We start from the raw sequence: 25388 nt of genomic DNA on the forward strand, positions 1-25388 counted from the left end.
TTTTTTTTTATTTTTTTTTAATTATTATGTTCAATTAGCTAGCATAAAGTACATCACTAGTTTTTTAATGATTCATTCATTGGGTATAACACCCAGTTGCTCATCACCTCCGTCTTTTTATAAAAAGTAATACACGGATACTTTGGAAAACTAGAAAATAGAAGTGAACAATGAAGAAGTAAAAATCAGCCACAATCCCATTTTGCAAAGGTCTAAGACTAACATTTTGGCATTTATACTTCTAGACATCTTTCTTTGCATACATGATTTTTTTTTTACCTAACAATATTTGTAAGGTCTTAGAACATTTGTTTTATCTTTCAAAAATAGAATCATACTATATATTTCTCCTTGAAAATATATTGTGAAAACATTCCCATGTCAATAAATGCCACACTGTCAGTCTTAATCACTGTACAATACTCTATTGTATGGGTGTATTACACGTTATGTAATCAATATCTTATTGTTGGAAATTAAGGCCAATTTCCAATTTTTGTGATTATACATCAATCTTCCAATAATATTCTCTGATTTCATAATACCAACCTTCAAGACAGATACACTGTGATCAATACTAGCTTTGCCGTCTGTGTGAACTTGGGACAAATTCTAACCGCTTTGGTTCTCAGTTTCCTCACCTGCAAAATGAGATAAATGACATATATTGCACACGGTATTTACCATTATTAAATGAGATAAGGTACATAAAAGGTACGGCTCTTGGTTCATTGTAGGTGCTAAATTAACAGCTGTTGTGTGATGGTGATGATTAGATTTGCCACTTTATCTCCTAAGAGTCCTGGCTAGTGTAAATGAGAACCCAAGGTCCACTTCAAGCATTCCCCCCAAAAAATTAGCTTATTTGAGTGTCCCGCCCAAAGGATGTTACAAATTGAGCCAGCTCAAGGCTAAGGAGAATCCTCTGTCACTAGCTTTCCTCTGCCACCATCCCCTGGCCAGTCCCACCTCCAAGGAGCAGCTGGACTGGTGGATTTCTGGGAGTGGGCAGTCTGGGCGCTGCAGGGAAGTGGGCAGTCAGAAGCCTCCATTACAGAATGAGAAAGGCACACCAGGACCAGGATCTTACAATAGCTAGTTCACGCCTTAAGCATACTCTCCAGGGAATTCTACACAGAACACACAAGAAGTCCTGTTGGCTGCCCTCAAAGAACCCATATTGAAGATCAGGGTGGATGGGAGCCCACTCAATCAGGTGACATCCTTATTCTACAAGAAAAGGTCCTTTTCCTTTTTGTCTTTCATTGCTTTCACTTCCTGTTCCTCCTTGGAGTGAAAAGTAGGATCGTGGGAGAGAATGTAAAGAGGGAGACAGGGAGAAGAAGAGGAGCCAAAGGAACGTGAGGAGTCTGCCCACCTGGGAGTGAGGCAGGGGCCAGAGGCTCCTGAGACAGCCCTGAGCTCAGAACGTACCCACGGGCGCCCTCTCTCATTCTTACTGAGAACTACATGTTTGAAACGTGGTTCTAAGTGATTAGCCACTAATATTAATTGCTAATATTTATGGAGTGCTAATCAAATGCCAGGATGCTGTCAAACTCATTTAATTCTCACTATGAGAATAAATATCATAATTATTCCTGTTTGGCTGATGATTTAACTGAACCAGTGAGAGAGAATCTGAAGTCGTGTTGACTTCTAAGTTGTTAGGACATAAATATTTAAGTTGTTTGGACAGAACTACTTAATAAATGGAATTATTAAGTGCTTCTTTTGGCCTAGGAGGAGCTGTGAAAAAATTTCTGAGACACTGAAGGCAATCAAGAACCAAGAAAGTTTGGGAAGCTCTGCTATAGCATAAATGCCTACAATTCATTTGCTGCCTCAAGGGGTAAGCAAGATTGTTTTTTTCAATACATAACCCCAAATTGCCTTCCAGAAGGTTCTCATTTATAATTTAACCAACAGACTATGAAAGTGAAAGACGGTTTTGGGGGGTTTTTTTTTAAGATTTTATTTATTTATTTGACAGAGAGAGACACAGCGAGAGAGGGAACACAAGCAGGGGGAGTGGGAGAGGGAGAAGCAGGCTTCCCACGGAGCAGGGAGCCCGATGTGGGGCTCGATCCCAGGACCCTGGGATCATGACCTGAGCCGAAGGCAGACGCTTAACGACTGAGCCACCCAGGCGCCCTGAAAGTGAAAGACGGTTTAAAAGTAACATTGATGTAGAGACTCTAAATATCTGATTTCTTCCTTCCAGGAGACTGTCCTGGACAAAGAATCCAAAGACTTTCTTGGGCTTGCCATTTACGCATTTTTATTTTTTTTAAATGAGTGGAATTTAAGAATTTGTTAAAAAAAAATTAGGAGTACATGCACCAATGTGCCAGCAATTATTTATCTCTGGATGATAAATTTCCAATAATTACTACTTTCTTCTTTAGAACTTTCTGTATTATCTGATTTTTTTACAATGATTATATACAACTTTTAATTTAAAAAAAAACTTTTAAAAAAGCTCTGAATATTTTGGATTAAATTTGTACCTTAATTCCATTAATAAGAACTAAGGACATGGTACTAAAATATCTACTGCCTGTCATCCTCCTTTTGAGAAATGAAACCCCTGGCCACAAAAATAGCTTTTGCTTGCAATTGGAAGGGAAAGAATTTAAAAGAAAAAGAAAAGAAAAAGCAGAAGGAAAACTGTCTGTTAGCAAGTCTAAATTCAGACAAATGTCTGAGGGGCTGAAAGATGGAGATAGTCCAGTCCCAGCTCCCCTAAGTTCCCAAACCCTCCATGGGGCAAGGAGGGAGCTGGTGACTTTGTGGGAGGTGCTGATTTTAGATGTGGCTGCAGATTAATTTTAGAAGGTCCTGACATTCAAACTGAGTCATCCTGGCCTGATTGGAACTAACCCGGCAAGCCCATTTCAAGCTGGCTGTCTTCTCAAGTGTCCCAGACTCTGGGGCTCTGCCAGCTCCTGGAATTGGGAGGCCTTGTTCCCATCAGCAAGTGGCATGTCACCAACAAGGAGGACCTGGGTCACTAACTGAAAGTAGCAGGACCACCTCAAAACACACAGAGAGAGTCCTGGCAGCTCTATTCAATGGGCAACTCAAAGATAGCTAGTATGATCACACCTGGAAAACTGACCCCAGCCTTTCCAGTATACCAGCAGCCATAAAGCACCTACTGTATACAAACATGGTGGAGCAATGATACCCTAACCCAATCATCCCTATTCACTAGGGAGCTTATTAAAGGGGTAGGCAGGATTGTTTTTTTCAATACATATTAATAAATGGAACTATTACATGCTTCTTTTGGCCTAGGAGAAAAAAGGGGAATAGGAGTAGAGTAGTTCCCCAGAGGAAACTGGAGTGGTTGTTATGCAAAAGGTGAATGAGTGCTGTGTAGGCAAAAAATAGTAAATATCACTCTTGGTCTGCTATACCAGGAGTTTATCAACCTGAGCAGCTTCCGCATCAAAGAGTCCAATCAGCATCATGTAACAGACATCAGTTGCTTTTCTGCCTCTACCACTCCCATTCCTCTAAAAACAGCACCTCTTTCCTTGGAGGATTTTCCCCTCCCCTTATCAGTGTAGTCGGTCCTACCTCCCAGCCACAGTAATGGATTCACAGGTGAGCACCTGACTCAGGCTGGGATAATCAGAGCCCTTCCCAGGGACTTTCTGAACTGGGAATAAGAAGGAAAGCCCACTCCCCTCAGGTGGCAAATACATGAGGAGGCAATCCTGGAAGTTTCTAGGGCCATGCTCTAGAAAAAAGCCAATGTGCCATAGAAGAGAATGAAGGCAATGCTAAAAGAGAGCAGACGCCACGAAGGAGAGGATGTCGTTGTAGCCCTGCCACCCTAGATTCATCAGCCCAGCTACTACTCAAGTTTGGGTTGAGTTTTTGTCACTTGCAACCAGAGTTATAACTAATATTCATGTCATATATTATTTTATCCACAAAGGGGGTAACTAGGCTAAGAAATGTTGTGGCCAGAGTCCTCCCTCATATAGCCCAGCAGACCTACTTTTCAAGCTGCACTGACCTATTCATCAGCCAAATTCAGGTTTCATCTGGACCATTTCCTTACACCACACACAAAAATAGACTCCAAATGGTTGAAAGACCTCAATGTGAGACAGGAGTCCATCAAAATCCTAAAGGAGAGCACAGGCAGCAACCTCTTCGACCTCAGCCGCAGCAACTTCTTCCTAGAAACATCGCCAAAGGCAAGGGAAGCAAGGGCAAAAATGAACTATTGGGACTTCATCAAGATAAAAAGCTTTTGCAAAGCAAAGGAAACAGTCAACAAAACCAAAAGACAACTGACAGAATGGGAGAAGATATTTGCAAATGACATATCAGATAAAGGGCTAGTATCCAAAATCTATAAAGAACTCATCAAACTCAACACCCAAAGAACAAAGAATCCAATCAAGAAATGGGCAGAAGACATGAACAGACATTTTTCCAAAGAAGACATCCAAATGGCCAACAGACACATGAAAAAGTGTTCAATATCGCTCGGCATCAGGGAAATCCAAATCAAAACCTCAATGAGATACCACCTCACACCAGTCAGAATGGCTAAAATTAACAAGTCAGGAAATGACAGATGTTGGCGGGGATGCGGAGAAAGGGGAACCCTCCTACACTGTTGGTGGGAATGCAAGCTGGTGCAGCCACTCTGGAAAACAGTATGGAGGTTCCTCAAAAAGTTGAAAATAGAGCTACCATATGATCCAGCAATTGCACTCCTGGGTATTTACCCCAAAGATACAAAAGTAGGGACCCGAAAGGGTACATGCACCCCAATGTTTATAGCAGCAATGTCCACAATAGCCAAACTGTGGAAAGAGCCAAGATGTCCATTAACAGATGAATGGATAAAGAAGAGGTGGTATATATATACAATGGAATATTATGCAGCCATCAAAAGGAATGAGCTCTTGCCATTTGCAACGACGTGGATGGAACTGGAGGGTATTATGCTGAGCGAAATAAGTCAAACAGAGAAAGACATGTATCATATGACCTCACTGATATGAGGAATTCTTAATCTCAGGAAACAAACTGAGGGTTGCTGGAGTGGGGGGTGGGGTGGGAGGGATGGGGTGACTGGGTGATGGACACTGGGGAAGGTATGTGCTCTGGTAAGCGCTGTGAATTGTGCAAGACTGTTGAATCTCAGATCTGTACCTCTGAAACAAATAATGCAATATATGTTAAGAAAGAAAAAAAGAAGAAGAATGTAGCAGGAGGGGAAGAATGAAGGGGGGGAATCGGAGGGGGAGATGAACCATGAGAGACGATGGACTCTGAAAAACAAACTGAGGGTTCTAGAGGGGAGGGGGGTGGGAGGATGGGTTAGCCTGGTGATGGGTATTGAGGAGGGCACGTTCTGCATGGAGCACTGGGTGTTATGCACAAACAATGAATCATGGAACACTATATCTAAAACTAATGATGTAATGTATGGGGATTAACATAACAATAAAAAAAATAAAAAAAAAAATTCAGGTTTCATCATTCCAAAAATTCAATTAGAGGGCTGTGGTAAAATCAAGATACGCTTCCTGGTGGAGAGGAATTTAAGGCTGGATTTTGAAGAGAGAGACCACTCAAAGCAGTACTGCAGGCTGAAGATCTCTTTATTATAGGAAAGGTTGTAAAAATTCATGACTCTATGGGAAGATCTTTAGAGGCACATATACTGTACTCTCACTATTCTTAGCAGCATGCCTTGGTTCAGGAAGGGAGCAGGATCCCTGTGGCTGCACGTCCTGGGGAAAAATGAGCTGGCCCCTCAGTTGTGCTACCCTGCTTAGCTCATGAGCTTAGCAGAATGAACTTGACTCACATTGCAGCTGGGGATTAAAGCTGAGGGGCTCCAGGAGGCCTCTCTTGAGCATGGCTGAGTTGGAAGTGTGTCCAATTGACATACCTCTTAAAGCCTGAAGAATGGAGCTGATGCATCCTGACAACTTGGAAGGAACCCTGCCCCCATGGTCTATACAACACTAGCAAGTTAATCTTCATCACAGTAACTTTGCCTGGGATCCTAGACTCAGCTCACTTCCAACATGGGTTACAGGATTCTTTGCCTATTTTTAATTGGGTTATTTGTCTTTTTATTATTGAGTTGTAAGAGTTATTTTTATATTCTAGATACAAGTTTCTTGTTAAATATATGACTTACAAATATTTCTTCTCATTCTGTGGGTTGGCTTTTACTTTTTTTTTTTAAGATTTTATTTATTTATTTGAGAGAAAGAGAGAGGGAAAGAGCACCAGCAGGGAGAGCAGCAGAGGGTGAGGGAGAAGCAGGCTTCCTGCCGAGCAGGGAGCCTGATGTGGGGCTTGAGCCCAGGACCCTGGGATCATGACCTGAGCCAAAGGCAGACGTTTAACCATCTGAGCCATCCAGGCGCCCTAAGTTTTTTTTTAAATGGTCTCTACACTCAACATGGGGCTCACACTCCCACAACCCTGAGGTCAAGAGTCACATACTCTACCAATTGAGCCAACCAGGTGCCCCAGCTTTTACTTTCTCAATGGTGCTCTTTGAAGCACAGAAGTGTTTAATTTTGATGTTTAATTTATTTACTTTTTATTTTGTTTTGTGTGCTTTTGATGTCATATTTAAGAAACCATTATCAAATCCAAAGTCCTAAATGTTATCTTATGCTTTCTCCTAAAATTTTTATAGCTTTCACTTTTCCATTAGGTCTTTAATCCATTTTGAGTTCACTTTTACATGTGGTAAGAGGTAGGGGTCCAATTTCTTTCATTTGTGTGCAAATATCCAGTTGTCTTAGCACATTTGTGGAAAGGACTAGTCTTTGCCCATTGAATTAGTTTGATACTTTTGACAATAATCAACTAACTGTAAATGTGAGAGTTTATTTCCAGACTCTCATCTATTCCATTGATCTATATGTCTCTCCTTATGCCCATACCACACTGTCTTGATTACTATAGCTTTGTAGTAGGTTTTGAAATTGGGAAATGTGAGTTGTCTGACATTGTTTTTCCTTTAAAGATTATTTTGGCTATTCTGGGTCCCTTGGGCTTCCACAGGAGCTTTAGGATCAGCTTGTTAATTTCTATGAAAAATCCAACTCAAAATCTGATAAGGATTGTGTTGATTCTGTAGATCTATTTGGGGAGTATTGTCTTCTGATCCATGAACATGGGATGTGTTTCCATTTAAGTTTTATGTAATTTCTTTCAGTGATATTTTGTGGTTTTCCATGTGCAAGTCTTACACTCCTTTTGTTAAATTTATTCCAGAGTATTTTATTCCTCTTAATGCTGTTGTAAGTAGAATTGTTTTCTTAATTTTGTTTTTGTATTTTTCATTCCTAATGTATGGAAATACACCTGGTTTGTTTTTTAGTTCTTGTTTTTGTATATTGTGTTGGTATCCTGCAACCTTGATGAACTTATATATTAGCTCTAACAGTTTTTTTTGTTTTTTTTTTTTTGTGGATTCCTTAGAATTTGCTTTTTATAAGGTTATGTCATCTGTGAACTGAGAAACTTTTATTTCTTCCTTTCCAGTCTGGATTCCATTTATTTCCTTTTCTTGCCTAATTTCCCTGGCTAGAATCTCCATTACAATATGGAATAGAAAGAGTGAAAGCCGACATCCGTGTCTTGTTCCTGATCCTACCCTGATGCATCCAATCTTTCACTATTAAGTATGATGTTAGTTGTAGATTTGGGTTTGTTTGTTTGTTTGTTTGTTTGTTTGTTTTGTAGCTGTCTTTACTAAGTTGAGGAAGTTCCAAGTTCCCTTCTACTCCTAGTTTGTTAAATGCCTTATAATGAAAGGGGGTTGGATTTTGTTGAATGGTTTTTCTGCTGTCTGATCTATTGACAGCTGATAAATAAACATGTGGTTGTTATTTTCAATCTATTAATATGAGGTATTACATTAATTATTTTTTGGATGTTAAACCAATCTTGCATTCTGGGACGAATCTCACTTGGTCAAAGTGTATAAATATTTTCATGTGTTGCTCAATTTGGTTTGCTAGTATTTTGTTGAGGAATTTTGCATTTATAGTCATAAGAGATAATGTCTGTAGTTTTCTTTTTTTGTGATGTCCTTGTCTTGTTTTAATATCAGAATAATATTGACTTTATAGGGGCACTTGGTGGCTCAGTCAGTTAAGCATCTGACTCTTGATTTTGGCTCAGGTCATGATCTCAGGGTTGTGAGATCAAGCCCTGCATGGGGCTCCGTACTGGGCATGGAGCCGGCTTAAGATTCTCTTTCTCCCTCTCCCTCTGCCCCCTCCCCTACCCTCTCTCCCTCTCTAAAGAATATATATATTGACTTTATAGAATGTTTTGTTCCTTTCTATTCCAGTTTTTGGAAGGGTTTGTAAATAATTGATATTAATTCTTCTTTAAATGTTTGGTGGGATTTACCAATAAAGCCATTTGGGCCTGGGTTTTTCTGTGTGAATAGTTTGGGATTTTTTATTACAAATTCAGTCTCTTTCTTGTTTTAAGTCTATTTAGATTTTCTATTTCTTTTTGAGTCAGTTTTGGTGGTTTGTATCTTTCTAAAAATTTATCCATTTCATCTGTTATCTAATTTATTAACATACAATTGTTCATAATATTCCTCTATAGTCCTTTTTATTTCTGTCAGTAATAATATCCCCTATTTCATTTATGATTTTAGTTATTTGAATTTTCTCTCTTTTTTCTTGACCAAAGTAGGTAGGTTTGTCCATTTTGATGACCTTTCTAAAGGACTAACTTTTGGTTGTATTGATTTTTCTCTATTATTTTTTCTGTTCCCTGCATCATTTATACTCACTCTGTTCTTTATTAATCACCTTCCTTTGCTTGCTTTAAGTTTAGTTTGTTCTTTTTCTAGTGTCTTAAAGTGGAAGGTTAGTTTATCTGATTTTAGATCTTGTTTTTTTTTAACATAGGTGTTTACAGTTATAAATCTCCCCCTAAGCTCTGCTTTAGCTGCATCTTATAAGTTTGGTATGTTGTATCTTCATTTATCTCAAAGCATTTTCTAATTTCACTTGTGATCTCTTCTTAGATCCATTGGGTATTTAGAAGTCGTATTGTTAATTTCTACATATTTGTGAGTTTCTCAAATTTCTTTCAGTTATTGATTTGCAATTGTATACCATTGTGGTGAGGGGATGTACTTTGTATTATTTCAATCTTTAAAAATTTATTTCGATTTGTTTTATGGCCTAACATTTGGTCTATTCTTCAGAATGTTGCGTGTGCACTTGAAGAGAATGTACATTCTAATGTTGTTGGGGGGGAAGTTCTATTGATGTCTATTAGTTCTACTTGGTTTATAATGATATTCAGGTCTTTTATTTGTTGATTTTTTTGCATTGTCCTATCCATTATTGAGTATGGCATATGAAGTCTCCCAATTATTACTGTTGAATTGTCTATTTCTTCCTTCAATTATGTCTTGTTTCGTGTATTTTGTGGCTTTGCTGTTAGTTGCATCTATGTTTATAATTGTTACATCTTACTGATAACTTGACCCTTTTATCATTATAAAATGACCCTCCTTATCTCTAGTAATATTTTTAAAGTATATTTTGTCCACTGAATAGCCACTCCATCTTTCTTATCTTTGCTGTTTTCATCACATATCTTTTTTCCATTCCTTTACTCTTTTTTTTTTTAAGATTTTATTTATTTATTTGACAGAGAGAGAGACATCGATAGCAGGAACACAAGCAGCGAGAGTGGGAGAAGGAGAAGCAGGCTTCCCACTGAGCAGGGAGCCCAATGCAGGGCTCGATCCCAGGACCCCGGGATCATGACCTGAGCCGAAGGCAGATGCTTAATGACTGAGCCACCCAGGCGCCCCTCCATTACTCTTTTTTTTTTTTAAGATTTATTTACTTATTTGAGAGAGAAAGAGCATAAGTGAGGGGAGGGGCAGAGGGAGAGTGAGAGAGAGAGAATCTCAAGCAGACTCCACACTGAGCGCAGAGCCCTACACGGGGCTTGATCTCACAACCCTGAAATCATGACCTGAGCCAAAACCAAGAGTCAGATGCTTAACCAACTGAGCCACCCAGGCACCCCATCCATTCTTTTACTTTTAATCAATTTGTATCTTTGGATCTAAAGCATGTCTCCTGTAGACAACATATAGTTGAGTCTTGTGTTTTTTGTTTTGTTTTGTTTTGTTTTGTTTGATCCAGCCTGAAAATCTCTGCCTTTTGATTGGAATCCTTAATTCATTTACATTTAATGTGATCACTAATATGGTTGGAATTATGTCTGCCCTTTTATTTTTTGTTTTCTATATTTCTTATATATTTTTGTTCCTCTATTCCTCTGCTACTACCTTCTTTTGTATTAAATAGATATTTCCTAATGTATCATTTCTATTTTCTTAATGTTTCTTTTACTCTATACACTCTAAGTTCTTTCTCAGTGGTTACTCAGGGGATTACAATTAGCATGTTAATTTATATCAATCTAGTTCAGATTAATACCAAGTTAGTTTCAATAGTATATAAAACTTTGCTCCTATAAAGCTCCATTCCCTTCCCTCTGCTTTGTGGCTTTATCTTCATATAAATTATATCTTTATACATTTTGTGGCCATTGACACAGATTTTTAATTGGTGCTTTATGCAGTTGTCTTGTAGGTCAGATTAAAAAAAGATATTTATACTCTCTTTTTTATGTACCTATTAGTTACTTTACGAGTGATTTTTATTTCTTCATACAGATTCAAGTTGCTGTCTGGTGTTTCTTTTATTTCACCCCAAAGGACCCCCATTAATATATCTTGTAAGGCAGATTTCCTAGTGATGAATTCTCTCAGTGTTTGTTTATATGGTAATATCTTAATTTCTTCATCTTTGAAGGACAGCTTTGCTGGATATAGAATCTTTGTTTGACAGGTTTTTTTTTCTTTCACAACTTCGAATATATCATCCCACAGTTTCCTGGCCCCCATTGTTTCTAATGAGAAATCAGCTTCGAATCTTATTGAGGATCACTTGTACATGATGAGTCATTTCTCTCTTATTGCTTTCAAGATTTTCCTTTCCTTCTTTGTCTTTTGACAGTTTGATTATGATGTTTATAGGTATGGGTCTCTTTGAATTCACCATACTTGAAGTTTGTTGACCATTTGGAAGTTTGTTGAGCACTCATAAATCTAGATCTATAGTATTTACATATACTTGATGTAAAATATGAAATGATTTTTTTCACCAAATTTTGGAGTTTTCATCCAATATATCTTCAAGTATTTTTTCTGCCCCTTTTCCTCTCACATCTCCTGCTGAGATTCCCATTATGCATATGTTGGTATGTTTGATGGTGCCCACAGGACTCTGGGAATATGTTAATATTTCCTCATTCTTGTTTCTTTCTGCTTCTCAGACTGGATAATCTCAATTGAATTATCATCAAATTCATTGACTTTTTTCTTCTGTCTGCTCAAATATGGTGTTGAACACTTCTGGTGAAGATTTCATTTTAGTTATTGCACTTTTCAATTGTAGAATTTATATATATATATGACCATGTCATATTAAAAGAAAATAAGAGAATGATGATGGCACAACAAATACAGAACACCAATAAAGAAGTGGAAATTATACATATGTTTTCTTTTAGCATGACATGTTTTCTAATTCTTTGAACATATTTAAAATAGCTAATTTAAAGTCTTTGACTAGTAAGTCCAACATCTGGACTTCCTCAGGGACAGTTTTTATTGATTATTTTCTTCTTCCTGTGACTAGGTCATGCTTTCTTATTTCTTTCCATGTCTCACAATTTTTTGTTGAAACCTGAATATTTCAAATAATATGCTATGGCAATTCTGAAAATCAGATTCTCTCTCTCCCCAGAATTTGTTGTTTTTGTTGTTTGTTGTAGTTGGTTTTTGTTTTGTTTTAGTGCTTTTTTTGAACTAATCCTGCATAGTAGGTATTCTTTGTCATATATGGACACTGAAGTTTCTGTTAAGTTAGTTTGGTGATCAGTTAATGGTTGGAGAGAAATTTCCTTAAAGACCTGGAACCAATAAGTTCCCCAGCCTTTGCAGGGAAGAGCTCTGTATGTGTTGGGCATGCTTTCGATACTCAGCCAGGCAGTTTACAACTCAGCCAGGCAGTTGTACAACTTAACTCTTAAAGCTTTTACTTCCTGCTTACAGAGATTCAAGATCAGCCAGAGGTGAGAGCTTAGAGCCTTTTCAAGTCTTTCTTGAGTGTGCATACAGCCCTTAATATGCTCACAGCCCTGCACATAAGCATGGCCTTTTCTTGTAGATTCCCAGGAATATTTTAGAGCTTTTCAATATCCCATGGACATTGCATTCCCCAGATTTTCTTCTTAAACCTCTTGATTAGTCTATTATTTGACCCAACTATAATCAATTGCCTGTAATTTTTTTTAAGATTTACTTATTTATTTGAGAGAGAGAGCAGGTGCAAGTGGGGGGAGAGGTAGAGGGAGAGAGAGAGAGAGAATCCCAAGCAGATTCCCCACTGATGCAGGGTTCAATCCCACAACCCATGAGATCACGACCTGAGCCAAAATAATGAGTCTGGTGCTTAACCCACTGAGCCACCCAGATGCCCTGCCTGTAATTGTTTTTTAAAAATTCTCCGTGAAAAGGCTTTTCACACTGTGTGTGCTCAGAGTCCGGTCAAATACAGACAGCCTAGTAAATGAGGTCTTCCAAGGAACCACCAGCATGTCAAATTATGACAGTTTTCTGGTAATGGGGCTTTGGAAGTGCTCCAGGCCAGTTTTGCTCCATTAGGTGGCTGCCAGCCTGCTGACTTTCACTGCAAATGTGGGCTGTTATTTTTCAAGGCTATCCTGGGGGTGGGATTAGGGCAGAATAAAATGCCACAAAGCTTACCATTCTTACCAAGATTCAGGTATTTGTCTTAAATAAAAGCTCCCCAAATTTCTGCAAGCTTGTAGTTAATTTCCAGAGTTCTAAAGAAGCTGATTCTCACCATTTTTGCCGATTTTCTCATTGTTTTTATAGAGAGAAATGTCAGAGGTCTTTATTTCACCATTTTAACCAACAACCACTTCATATTTTACATTCAACTCCACCATATAGCCAAGTGTTTTTTTCCAAGTGTCTTAATATAACATTATCTGATTTTAAATTATTTAACATGGAATGAAATCAACTCTCTAGAAAGATACACTGAGTAGTCTATTCTGGGACTTCAAACCCAACAGCATACTGCTAAGAAGTATAGCACATTATAACATTCTAATTATGTGTTGTCTGCTGTACCAGACTGTAACTTCCCTGGGTGCAGAACAAAGTAGCCTTCATTTCTGTCAATGATGCTTGGCACAAGAACTTGAAATAAGGTGGTTATAAATGTGGAGACAAGGGGCACCTGGGTGGCTCAGTCGATTAGCATCCAACTCTTGATTTGGACTCAGGTCATGATCTCAGGATTGTGAAATCGATCCCTGCATTGGGCTCTGTGCTCAGCATCCATGCTGCTTGGGATTCTCTCTCTCCCTCTCCCTCTGTCCCTGCTCCTGCTTACTCATGTGCTCTCTCTCTCTCTCTCTCTCTCTTGTTCTCTCTCTCTCCCAAATAAATAAATAAAATTTTTTTTAAAAAAAGAAAATAAATAAAAATGAAAATAAATGTGGAACCAAAATTAATAGTCCATGTTCCTATTTATCTGAAGATCCCAACATTGGGCAGGATAGCCCAACAACCTCTGGGGGAAATGCCCTGAATTACCATCTTGAAATTCTAGGTTAGAAGCCTCTGATGCCAACAAAAGAGAGATATTTCTTCCAAAATGAATAAAATCAAGTAGTATATGTAATGTTATATATTGCTATATATAATTATAATATATAGTACATATATTACTATTCAGCAACATATATACATATACATACAGAACTCTTTTACCAGTCATTTCAAATGCATGACTAAATAACCACAATCTCTTGGCCACTGTCCTGGACATTTGATATTTAGGGATACTCAGCCAGGGGAGCAGTCTTCTTATCTGTCTGGTGGAAGCCAGGCTTTGCCTCCCACTGTGTGGCTGGAGGAAGCCAAGGCCTCTCCCTCCTCTCTCCCTGGTAGCCAGGGAAGGTTACACGACTCAGGTTCAGCTGACTGGGTGCTTCTGCCAGGGTCACTGAGCCAGCGAGATCATCTATTCCAGCAGAGGAGCTGAGGATCCAGGGAGGGTGGCACCATCTCCAGATGGCTTCTGGGACAAAGCCTGGGCAATGATCAGGCCACCCTTTGTTCCTGCCCACTCTGCCACTGCCTCCCCAGTCTGCCTCCCCAGTCTGCCTCTGTAATCCACAGTGCTCTCCAAACACACCCCTGCTCTGCTTCAGCAGCCAGAATCAAGTGCACTACACTCCCCTCTTGGACCTTTGGCCATTCCCCATTTTTATTATTAACAGTCTTGTACATTTCCTTAACAATTAAGAACCAAAAATCCACTGACATAGGATTTGTGATCCTGAGTCTAAGCAGTAGCATTTCAAGCCTTACAGAAGGTGGGTTCATGACTAGTTTCTGTTGATGAACTCCAATGTACATATGTATTCTCTGGATCCCAAAAGCTTTTTCAGGACCCTCAGGTGCTGGAGTAATCCCTACATGTGCAATTCCTCCCGATCCTCCTCCTCAGCTCAGGTCTTGAAGTCAGCCTCACAGGGGCCTCACAGACACAACTACACTTGTGCACACCTGACACTCTTTGCGCTGCTACGGTGGTAGGACCCTGGGGGCCCCTCAGGGGAACCATGCTGCTTTCTCAGATACATTAAGAAGTGTCTCCCTCTGGGCTGGCCAGGGGATTCCCCAAAGAGATGATGAGGAAAATGAGCTCCTTCATGGTCCTGCCCCCACTGCCCACTAGGGTCTAAGTCAAGGGCAGGTCAGCCCAGCGAAGCCTGGGAAGGGAGGCCCTGGAGTTGAGTCCCTCAAGGCCTTACTTGGAACTTGGTGGGGTTCCCAAGGGCTTCTTCTGTGGATGGAGGTCAGAAGCTTTTGGTCCCTGGGGAGGGAGGTAAGGAACAGAGGCCAGGAGAGCTCTGGTCACCAAGATCCCAGGTAAAGGGCACTGCTTCTGCATGGCTAGCTTCTGTGTTTCCAAAGAGTGGCTTTTCTATTTCATTCTCAGCTTTTTTTCTTAATACAAAGTCCAAGCCACATTCCCCCCTGACCCCACGCCATCGTGCCTAATTATGCAGATCACTAATGAAGATACTCACTGCCAAGAAATTGTGTAACAGCCTCTCCAGCCACTACTGTGACTGATTCCAAACACACAATGAACTCTGCCAAGAAGACCAAGCACTGCAACACAAGCCTCCAGAGCTCGTGAGAGCTGTATGAGCGCAAGCACATTGAGCTTGCAGGGCTGGAGTGAGGAGGCCTCCAGAAGACAGGGTAGCATGGCCACAACGACACATTATAGAAATCGTATACAAAACCCCAAAACAGAACAACAGGAAAGAACCACAAGGCACTCAAACATATTTCATGAATTAATATGATTTTCTTTATGAGTTCAATACTGAAATACTTACCTGTTGTGCTGCTAAAGTGGTGGGCTCTGGGGCCCTCGGTGGGAGGCCTGGAATGGGGCTGCCAAGGGACCCAGCTCAGCTGGGCCCAGACTCCTGACCACAGGCACTGGGGGATAATCAAGGTGTGTTGTTTGCAGTTGTTAAGTTTTGACTTAATTTGTAATGCAGCAATGGATAACTAAGAGATCCTCTCTATCATGACCGTCATGCAAAAAAAAAAAAAAAAAAAAACTTTCTTTTTAATTCTTTCCATTGTCAAATTAATATACACTTTTAAAGAAAATTTTAGGAGGAAAGACAAATTAAAATCACCACGTTTGTCACCATGCAACTGCCGTCATATTAATGATTTTATTTTATTTCTTTTTATTTTTTTTCTACTTGAAGGTATCAACATTCAGTATATATTACTTAAAACTTTGGGGTTTGTTATTAACATTCATCTTTATTAATTTTACTCTAAATGCAATTATGAGGTGTTCTGAATCTGAGACAGAGTTCTCATTAATGATCTTACAGTAAATAACAAGCCTGTGGCCCCTCCCTGCTCCACCCAGGTGCCACGAGGAAAGCCCCACTCCAGGCCTCCCACCGAGGGCTGAAATGTACCCCCAGCTTAGAGAGGTAGCCTCTCTAGAGTTGTCTCACTATCTTCACATTGTAAATTAACTTCTAAGGCTTGCTTTTAGCCCAGTATTATAGACAGACTGCTTGCCTACCCTCTAAAGAAGATCTCCAGGGAGCAGAGGACACCCCTTGGCTGATGGATGGAGAATGATGCATCTATAAGCCCTCTTCTCCTACAAGGAGAGAAAATACCCTTGCCCCTTAGAGACCGTATGGCAGGTAACCTGGATCCTTACTCTTACTTTCTGGAGTGTAAATATAGCTGACCTTTGCACAACACCAGGGTTAGGGGCACTGACTCCCAAACAGTTAACAATCATCATATAACTTTTGACGCCCCTGGAATTTAACTATTAACAGCCTACTGTTGACTGGAAGTATGTATTATATACTATATTCTTACAGTATATAGTAAATATACAGTAAATACTCCATATACGGTATATTGTAAACAAAGTAAGCTAGAGAATAGAAAATGTTACTAAGAAAATCATAAAGAAAAGAAAATACATTAATAGAAATGTACTGCATTTCTTGGAAGAAAATCCACATGTTAGTGGACCCACGCAGATCACACCCTTGTTGTTCAAGAGCCAACTGTTTATCTCCCCAGGGCAGATAACCTAGAGTCAGTTGTCTCCAAGCCTAGGCCTCACTCCTGGCTGAAATGTAAACACATATCCCCAGCTTAGAAAGGTAAGCCTCTCTAGAGTTGTCTCACTAGCTTCACAATTGTAAATTAACTTCTAAGGCTTGCTTTTAGCCCAGTATTATGGACAGACTGCTTGCCTACCCTCTAAACTCCTGTGTTAAAGTCCTACCTCACAATGTGATGATATTTGGAGATGGGGCCTTGGGAAGGTGGTTAGGGCCAGATGAGCTTGCTCGAGTGGGGCCCCATGATGACATTAGTGCCTGTATAAGAAGAGACACACCAAGCTTGCTCACTCTCTCTGTCCTGGGAGGACACGCAAGATGGTGGCCATCTGCAAGGAGGAAGGGAGCCCTCACCAGGGACTGAATCAGCCAGCACCTGGATCTGTGACTCCCAGCCTCCAGGACTGTGAGAAATACATTTCTGTTGTTTAAACCCCCCAGCCTGTGGTATTCTGTTGCAACACTCTGAGCCCACTAAGACAACCAAATTCCAAGTTTCAGCAAAATTTGTTCAGAAAGCCTATAGAAACACAAAAATATTTTCTCTACACTCCACAATATTATAAAATAATGCTACTTTTCTTACAAGCCCATACCGCTATTGAGAAACTGGGTCTTCAAGATTTCATACACTTCTTTGGTACTGATCACAGAAAGACAAACATAAGCAATGAAAGTGTTAACCAAATTTCAACTACAGTTCTGGCTTACTAATCTATATAGGTAAACTACATGGAAACATACTGCTTTTTTTTTTTTTAATTGCATAACCACATGTGGGGTACATATCTCTGGTTTCCACCTCGATCTCAAAATATCTTCCCTGGTTTCCCTACTGAATAATCAGTATTGAGAAATAAATAAACAAAGCCAGGTCCTCCCCCTGGCCGTGCATTAGGATAACCTAGGAAGGTTTTTAGACAAGCAGCCCCGAGTTGCTTTCTGGAGGGCACAAGACACTTGCAAAAAAGAAATTATAAGCGTCACCAGGAACAAAAATAGCCTTGCTCTCACTGGCTTCTTCTGCCCCTTCACAGCCACAGAAATGTGCTGAGGAGGGAGGCTACAGATGGGTGGTGGAGCCTGCAGGGCTCCAGGCCTTGAGCCCTATGTTTGGACAGAGAGAGCCCAGGACTAGAGAGCAGGGAGGCTGCCCTGAAGTGCGACATGGGCACAGAATTAAAATCACTCCCACTTGGGTGACTTGCTAAGAGTCCCTTGGGAAGAAGCAGGGCCAAAGAGAAGGTTCTTGGAATTTTTGGGAGACCTCTCTCAGAGTGAGAAGAGTAGGCAGACCCCCAGCGGAGGGCTGGAAGGCAGAGCTGCATGAACAGCACCTTGCCCAGCGTGGCTCCAAAATTCTGTAGCAGAACCAAGGCATCTGCCCTGGAGCCCCATCTGTTCCTGGTTCAAGATCCCATCCGCCTATGATTCCAATAGCACCCAGAGGAGCCAGCGCCCCAGTCCGTCCAGGGCCTCTGAGAGCCCACCTCACCCCCCCTTACCCCTCTCCACACATTCTGCAGGAAGGCCCTGGAAGCCACCTGACAATGTACAAGACTGCATGGTCCAAGGTCAAGGTGCTCTGTCTTGATTGTTTTAAGCAGAAGCGAAGGAAGGGAAGAGATGCCAATGGGTTTCTACGCCTTATAGTTAAGTTGCCTTTCTGTTCTTGGCCTGACAGCCCTGTAGTTAGTTCTCTTGTTGCAGTATTTTTAAATACTTTAAATATTTAAAAAATACCAATACCTGGGCACTGCCCCAAACCAACCAGTCTCCAGGGAGTATCTCTCAGGCTCTGGACATTAATGACATGTACTCCCATGACAAGTACCTTATCCAGACTCTATCCCCTAACCTTGCATCACAGAGATGCCAAACATTCAGCCAGCAAGCATTTGTGGAACTTCTGCTGGGTGCCCAGCCCACGGGGACTTGGAGCCGTGCTAAGAGATAGTGAGAGAACATACCCATCACTGGCTTGAAGATGCTTCCATCTACAGGTGTTCAAAGTATAGTCCAGGCAGGCTGGAAATCCCACGAGACCTTTATGGGAATGCAAGAGGTCAAAATTGTTTTATCAGCATTTGCACTGAAAGCCACAAACATTGGTGGATAAAGCTGTAGGGTCTTTGCACGACTCACGCAGTGGTTCCAAACTGTAGTCATTTTCTTCTCCACTACACACACTCACAAATTCTTAAAAGTGCCTGTTCTCCTTAAGATTGTCCTTGATGAAGCAGTAAAATATATTAATTGTAGTAAATTCAAGTTGGCATAGAACCCACAAGCGAGGGTGACAGTTGTCCCGAAAAAAGCACCTGTGGGACTGTGTGCCTTGCAAGTCGATCTGGCTGCTTTTTTTGCATAGAATACCATTTTTACTTGAGAGAATGAAATTTCATTTTACTTGAAAGAATGACAAACAAACAATGGTTATTCAGACTTGGGTATTTGACAGACATTTCTTGGAAAATGAACAAAGTGAGCCTGTCATTTCAAGGGAAACAATGACAGTATTTGTTGCCAATAATAAAATCTGAGCATTCAAGGAAAAATTAGAATTTTGCAAAACTATAACTGCCATCCTAAGCTTGACAGCCTCCGAATATATGAAGACCTTTCTGATGCAATCGGTGGCCATGTTACCGAATTTGATTTTTTGATATTGTATGAAGGTGAAAAGGGTCAACAGTGGGGAAACACTGCGTAGCTCCGTGAATCTTCCCCAGGACTCATGCGTGACCGTGCATGCCTGGGTAAGAGATCCGTTCACAAAGCAAGTTAGACAAGTGGTTTAAGGGCAAACAGAGGATAAATGGTTTCAGATTCCACATGGAAATTAACCTTTAAGAAACCACTACCTGTCACATTTTGGCACAGTAACAAGGAAGCAGATCTACAACTACCTGAAAAGGCTATGAAAGAAAATCTGCCCCCTTCTCCAGTGGCACGTTTTCCCAACACTGCAACCAGAACAGCCCACGGCACCGTATTGCCTGCAGAGACAGCTGGGAGAATCCAGCTGTTTCCCATTAAAGCCAGATGTTAAAGAGACTTGCAAAAACTGTAAAAAAAAAAAAAAAAAAAAAGACACTAAATTTATTTTTGAGACCTGCAGGTTTTTTTTCACAAAATGTGTTATTTTATGTTTATATGCAATGGCTTTATTTTTTAATTAATTAATAAATAAATATTTAAAACTTGCTCAGGTTCAAACGGGAAAAATATGGGTAGATATAGTCCACACAAACAAAAGTTCCTTGGGGTCCTGAAACATTTTGAAGACTGAAAAGGAACCTGAGACCAAAAAGTTTGAGACCTGCAGCTTTAATGCAAACTGAAATCCATGAGGCGAGAGGTGAAGCCCAGCTGCGCCCTCATGGAGGTCCTGACGCATGAGAGGCACTTGGTTCATTCACTCCAGGGCTTAGGTGTTGGCATGGTGCCCACTGCTGCACGTCCATTCATGACTAGACACCCTGGGGGCTCCAGGCCCAAGTGGGGAAAATCGTTTTTGTTTTTGTTTTTTGTTTTTTAAAGATTTTTTATTTATTTGACAGAGAGAGACACAGCGAGAGAGGGACTACAAGCAGGGGGAGTGGGAGAGAGAGAAGCAGGCTTCCTGCGGAGCAGGGAGCCCGATGCGGGGCTCGATCCCAGGACCCTGGGATCATGACCTGAGCCGAAGGCAGACACTTAACGACTGAGCCACCCAGGCGTCCCCCAAGTGGGGAAAATCATTTTAAAGGGCTTAAAGTGGAAGAGTAGAATCAGCTCTGAAGAGCAGAAAGGGTCTAGGAAATTGGAGTCTAAAGACTCCCACAGAGGTGGGTAGAATGTTCATTCCATTGTCAGCTTGCTGGAAAAGCCAAAGAGGGAGAGAATTATTTGTATTAACCTGACCCCTTTTCTGATCAGGTTTTTCCTAGAAGGTCTGGGGCTAGCAGTCATGTACACCTTAGTAAGACATACTGAGGTGAACTATAGCTTTTCTTCTCTGAGACCAGCTGACTGGCCGAGTGAGACTTTTGCTACACGGGCACATGGGGAGAAGGGGTAGATCGTCTCGCAGCCTGCAACCTCTGAGTGGGGAGCAGAGGACACGCTTGAAGCGGCTAAGGATACTGAGGGCCGGAGAATAAAAGCACTCAAAGAAGGGATTAATATTTCTAAACTTTCTCTTTTAATTTCTAATATGCCAAATACTATAAATATGATCAATAGGAGCTAAAGCTCTTTAGGGTCTTTTATAACTTTTAAGAGTTGAATGAGCTCCTGAGACCAAACAGTTGGAGGACCACTCCTCCATGGTGGTGGCCAGGCACCCCTAGGTCTCACTTGGGTGCCATGATTACTCATCAGCTTCATAGCGAGCATCCGAAGGGGGAGGACTGCTGTTCCCAGCAGTCAGTCCTCCATCTGCCCTGAAATTCTATCACAGCCGGGCCACCAACACATGGATGCAGGAAAGCTTGTTTGTGAGCACCCTGCTGGTCGGCCCATCCCACATGGAGGGCAAGAGTGAACTGCGGCGCGTTTCCAAAGAAGTTAGGGCAGGGCAGCAAAAAAAAGGGAGACCCCAGATGCTCTGTGTCCCCAAGGTTATTTCTTAGATAAAGGACCCCGGAAACAATCCTGCTCCCAGAGCACGGGAGACTCTGCTCAAACAGCATATACCAAGAGACTCAGGCCTGCATCCTTACAGGGCATCTCCCAGGAGAATACCGGCATGGAGAGGAGACCACCAAAGGCAGGCTGGGGCATCGAAGCATGAGGACCAGGTGCCCCAGGGCACTGAAAGCCCAGTGAGGCCCATGAGCTGGGCACGCAGGCCCTCTGGACTGTGTACTCGGGGGACCAGACACCACCGAGGCCCCTCCCCACCTCTGAGTTGATATTACCAAATATCAATGCCTGATTTGTCTGGATTAATTCCTGGCAGTTTTATAATACCTGGGTGCTGGACTGAGTGTATGTATGTGTTCTTTTCTTTATTCTGAGAACAGTTTGAGTGTGTGTGTCTTCTTTCCCTGTGTGGCAGGGCCAAACACAGCCTGGTCTGCATTCAAATGTCAAGAGGGCTGAAAACCAAGCTTGGCCTCATGGCGTGCAATCAAGAGGGACTGCCCAAGACAGCTTGCAGGGTGTGGACAGAAACTCAGAGGTCCTTCCAGAGGCCACTGAACATGCAAGAAGCAACCTAGAGAGGGTTCCTGACCTCCCAAGGGTCTGCCTGTCCTCCAGCAAGGACCAGTCTTCTGTGACAGACAGCCTTCTTGGCCAAGGCAGTGCTTAGGGTAGTGGCCCCAAGAAGCTTCCACTCAAGCTGGGGTCTACGTGCTCTAAATGGAAGTTTTCCTTCCCGACAAACAAACAGCAGTTCTTCCCTGCCCCTCATATGCAGGCCAGCACGAGCTGGGTCTGGAACAGTGGGCCCTCAGCCCAGCTCTATGCCCTGCCTTCTCCCCCATCCTCTTCACAAAGAAACGTGGTGACAAGCCCCCTCTCCAGAGCTCCCAGTCCCTGCTTCCTTTAAGCAGGAGCAGTGTTCAGCATGCCATGTTGACCACCAGCCCCCCACCCCAGTTCTCTGCTTTGGAAGAAGACATTTCCTCAGTGCTCTGCCCCAGCCATCATTTCTCTGAGAATCACCCTTCCAGGTGCTTTTCTGGAATCCTGGGACAGCTGAGCCACTTCCTGCGTCTGGAACTCTCAGTGGGCTGTGCCTCTGCGTTCAGGCCTCCTGAGCGTAGGCCAAGGCCGGGCTGCCGCCATTTCTGTGCTATCCACCACGCACAGAGCTCCTGCCTGCAAGGCCCCAGGGGCTGTGTCTTTTGTAAATCCACCTTTTGTTGGGGGGGGGGGGTGGTCAGGCACAGGCCTGTCCTCGGGAGCACCCAGCCTAATCCATGGCCAAGCCTAAAATTTCTCTCAAAGCACGTGAGGGAGGGCTGAATCTTTAAACTGGCTTCCTAATGTATTCATTCTTGGCAAGCAGATCTCACTGGGGATTATTCAAGTTCTTAAGCCAAGTACATTTTCCCTTCTTAAAAAGTAATACCACCAAGAACAGCATCGGGATTGTGTCGGAGAATGTCCTTGTCTTTAGGGGACGCATCTTGAAATGTTCAGAGTAGAAGTCCCATGTTGGCAACTGACTGTTGTGTGGTACACACACACACACACACACACACACACACACACACACACACAGTGTGAGAAAGAGACCAGGCAGGCCTGGCCACATGTTAACAAGTAATGAATCTTGGTGAGACAGAAATGGGTGTTCACTGTACGATTCTTTCAGCTTTTCTACAGGCTTGAAATTTTTCAAAATTAAGTTTGCAGGAAAAGAACAAAACCCTCTAAAGTAATCCCACAGTTCCAGGGTCTTCTCTGTTGACCTCCTGTCAGTAGAAGTGTGGCTTAGGGTCTATGCTCCAGCGTCTTCTTGGGCTCACCCACCTTCTGGAGCCTTCTGGAGCCTTCTAGAGCTGCAACTTGTGAGAAATCAAAATACATGTTCTGAGACAGGGGACTCCAAGTCCCCCCAGCCTCCAGCTTTCCAGATGCAATAACTCTCTTGGTGGCTTCCTGGCTGCCTGAAAGTGCTCTGCTGGCATGACTGGAGTGTCCCTGCTTCCAGGAACAACAAGGGCCTAGAGCGGGGCTGAGCGTGGACAGTTTATCCATCCTTCGCCTCCGCCGGTCAGACCAGCAGCTCCACCTAGTGGTGAGACCGGGCCAGCGCCTCCCGTGAGGGCCCGGCACCCACCCTAGGCCTCCCTTCCTCAAGGGTCCTGCTCAGCAGTTTGAGAGGCAGCACGCTGCAGACAAAAAACATGGGCTTTGGAAGCAGACAGCTTGTGGAGGTGCCCAATAAATATCTGTTGACTGCATGGACAACTCGGATTCAAACCTAGACCCTCGACCTACCGTCGTTATAATTTTTGAGCAAGCTATTTAATATCCCTGAGCCTCCGTTTTCTTATCTGAAAAGTGGGGATAATAAACACAATACAGGTGGCAGTGGTGAAGACTAAGAGGAAGATGGAAGCCCTGGAAGAGGCAGTCATTCTTCAGTCGTGATTGTCCAAATTAAGTGCAGCCAGAGAAGCCCCCAGACAGTTAAGGAGAAAGTCTTGTGCAAGGTCCCTGGGGACAGAGGCAAGGGAGATGTGAGCCTGGTGTCTGTGCCCCATCTGCAAAGGCTCAGGGTGAAGGGCCAAAAGAGGCTCAATGTGGGGGAAAGGAGCCTTCTCCCCATGTCCACACTGATCCTGGCCAAACTCTGCATGAAGAGACAGCAGGAATGCAGGGTGGGGGCTCAAAGCTCAGGCAGCCAAAAGAGGCAGCATCTGAGGCAGCATCCAGAGGGCAGGGGACCTAAACTGAGGTTGGACAGAACAATAACCCCAGAGAACTGGAGACAGAAGAGAGAGGCAGACGCTCTTAGTCATAGGGTCTCCAAGTGGTGAAGTGTGGGGAGCCATGCAGTAGACCCAGTTCCCACCCAGAGGCTGAGGAGGCCTACAGCAATCAGTTTCATGTGTTTTTGCCAGTGACTTGCACGAACATAGGGACTGTGGATGCCAAGATTGTGACCCACACAATGCCAGCCGAACCATTCAACATTTCACTTAACAAAACCAGGATATAAAAATGATACAATCAGCTAAACAGACTAAAACCAACAAACATCAAATCTGGCAGGGACAGAACTGGGGGGAGGACCCTGGTAAAAGGTGGTTCCTGTGGGAGGACAGACGGGGCTACATCTTTCTCAGCCTCCCAGAGGACCAATGGGGATGGGGTACTGAGAAGACTAACCACATCCTGGCTGGATCAGTGGGTGTACAACACTCCAAACAAGGGAGGTATCGGCCAACCTGACTCAGGGTTGGCCACATCCCAGGCTTCCCTTGGGTCCTGGGCCCAGCTCTGAGGACCATGCTTTAAGAAGGGCAGGGATATGTCAGATGGAACACATCCAAAGGAAGAAGGAAGAGGGCATGGCGGCTTAAGGGGCTAAAAGCCACAGCACGTGTCATGGCCAAGAGAAGACCTGGAGAAGAAAAGACATTGTGGAGACGCAAGCGACAGCATGACACATGTTGACTGAGGGGCTGCCGTGTGGAAAGGAGAGGATCCACTCTGGGACACACACCTGGCCTGGGTGAGGAAGGGTTGGTGCACAGTGAAGGAGCTGGTTTCCCTGCACAGCCACGGGTCGTGCGAAGGAGGCAGTCAAGCCATGTGCCTACACTCAGGAGGGCCAGAACGAGGAGGGGAGCGCAGGCATCCCTCCGGGTCTTCCCACTCTACCATGGCATCCTTCTATGAATCTTGGATGCTTAGTCTAACCTATCTTAAGACTCATATTCCTAGGCAATCTTTCCATTTGAGCATAAATTGCTCTTAACTTGTTAAACCCAAACCAGGGTGATCAAGGAAATAAAGAGAAGCCAAGGCATGCTCCATATGATTCTTGAAGAATTAATATAAACAGCAGGAGACTACATCAA

At 42.6% G+C, this 25388-nt stretch overlaps 1 long non-coding RNA gene across 1 annotated transcript; it reads right to left on the reverse strand.

The window, feature by feature from the left end:
• Window positions 1-143: 143 nt before the first annotated feature.
• Window positions 144-19213, reverse strand: LOC116637210. Its single transcript, XR_004300425.1, has 3 exons — window positions 19006-19213; window positions 18831-18906; window positions 144-641 (listed from the first exon to the last, which is right to left on the reverse strand). It is a non-coding gene; the product is annotated as an uncharacterized LOC116637210 (long non-coding RNA).
• Window positions 19214-25388: the final 6175 nt, after the last annotated feature.

Source organism: Phoca vitulina, unplaced genomic scaffold, assembly GCF_004348235.1.
Source record: "Phoca vitulina isolate PV1807 unplaced genomic scaffold, GSC_HSeal_1.0 scaffold1, whole genome shotgun sequence".
NCBI lineage: Eukaryota > Metazoa > Chordata > Mammalia > Carnivora > Phocidae > Phoca > Phoca vitulina.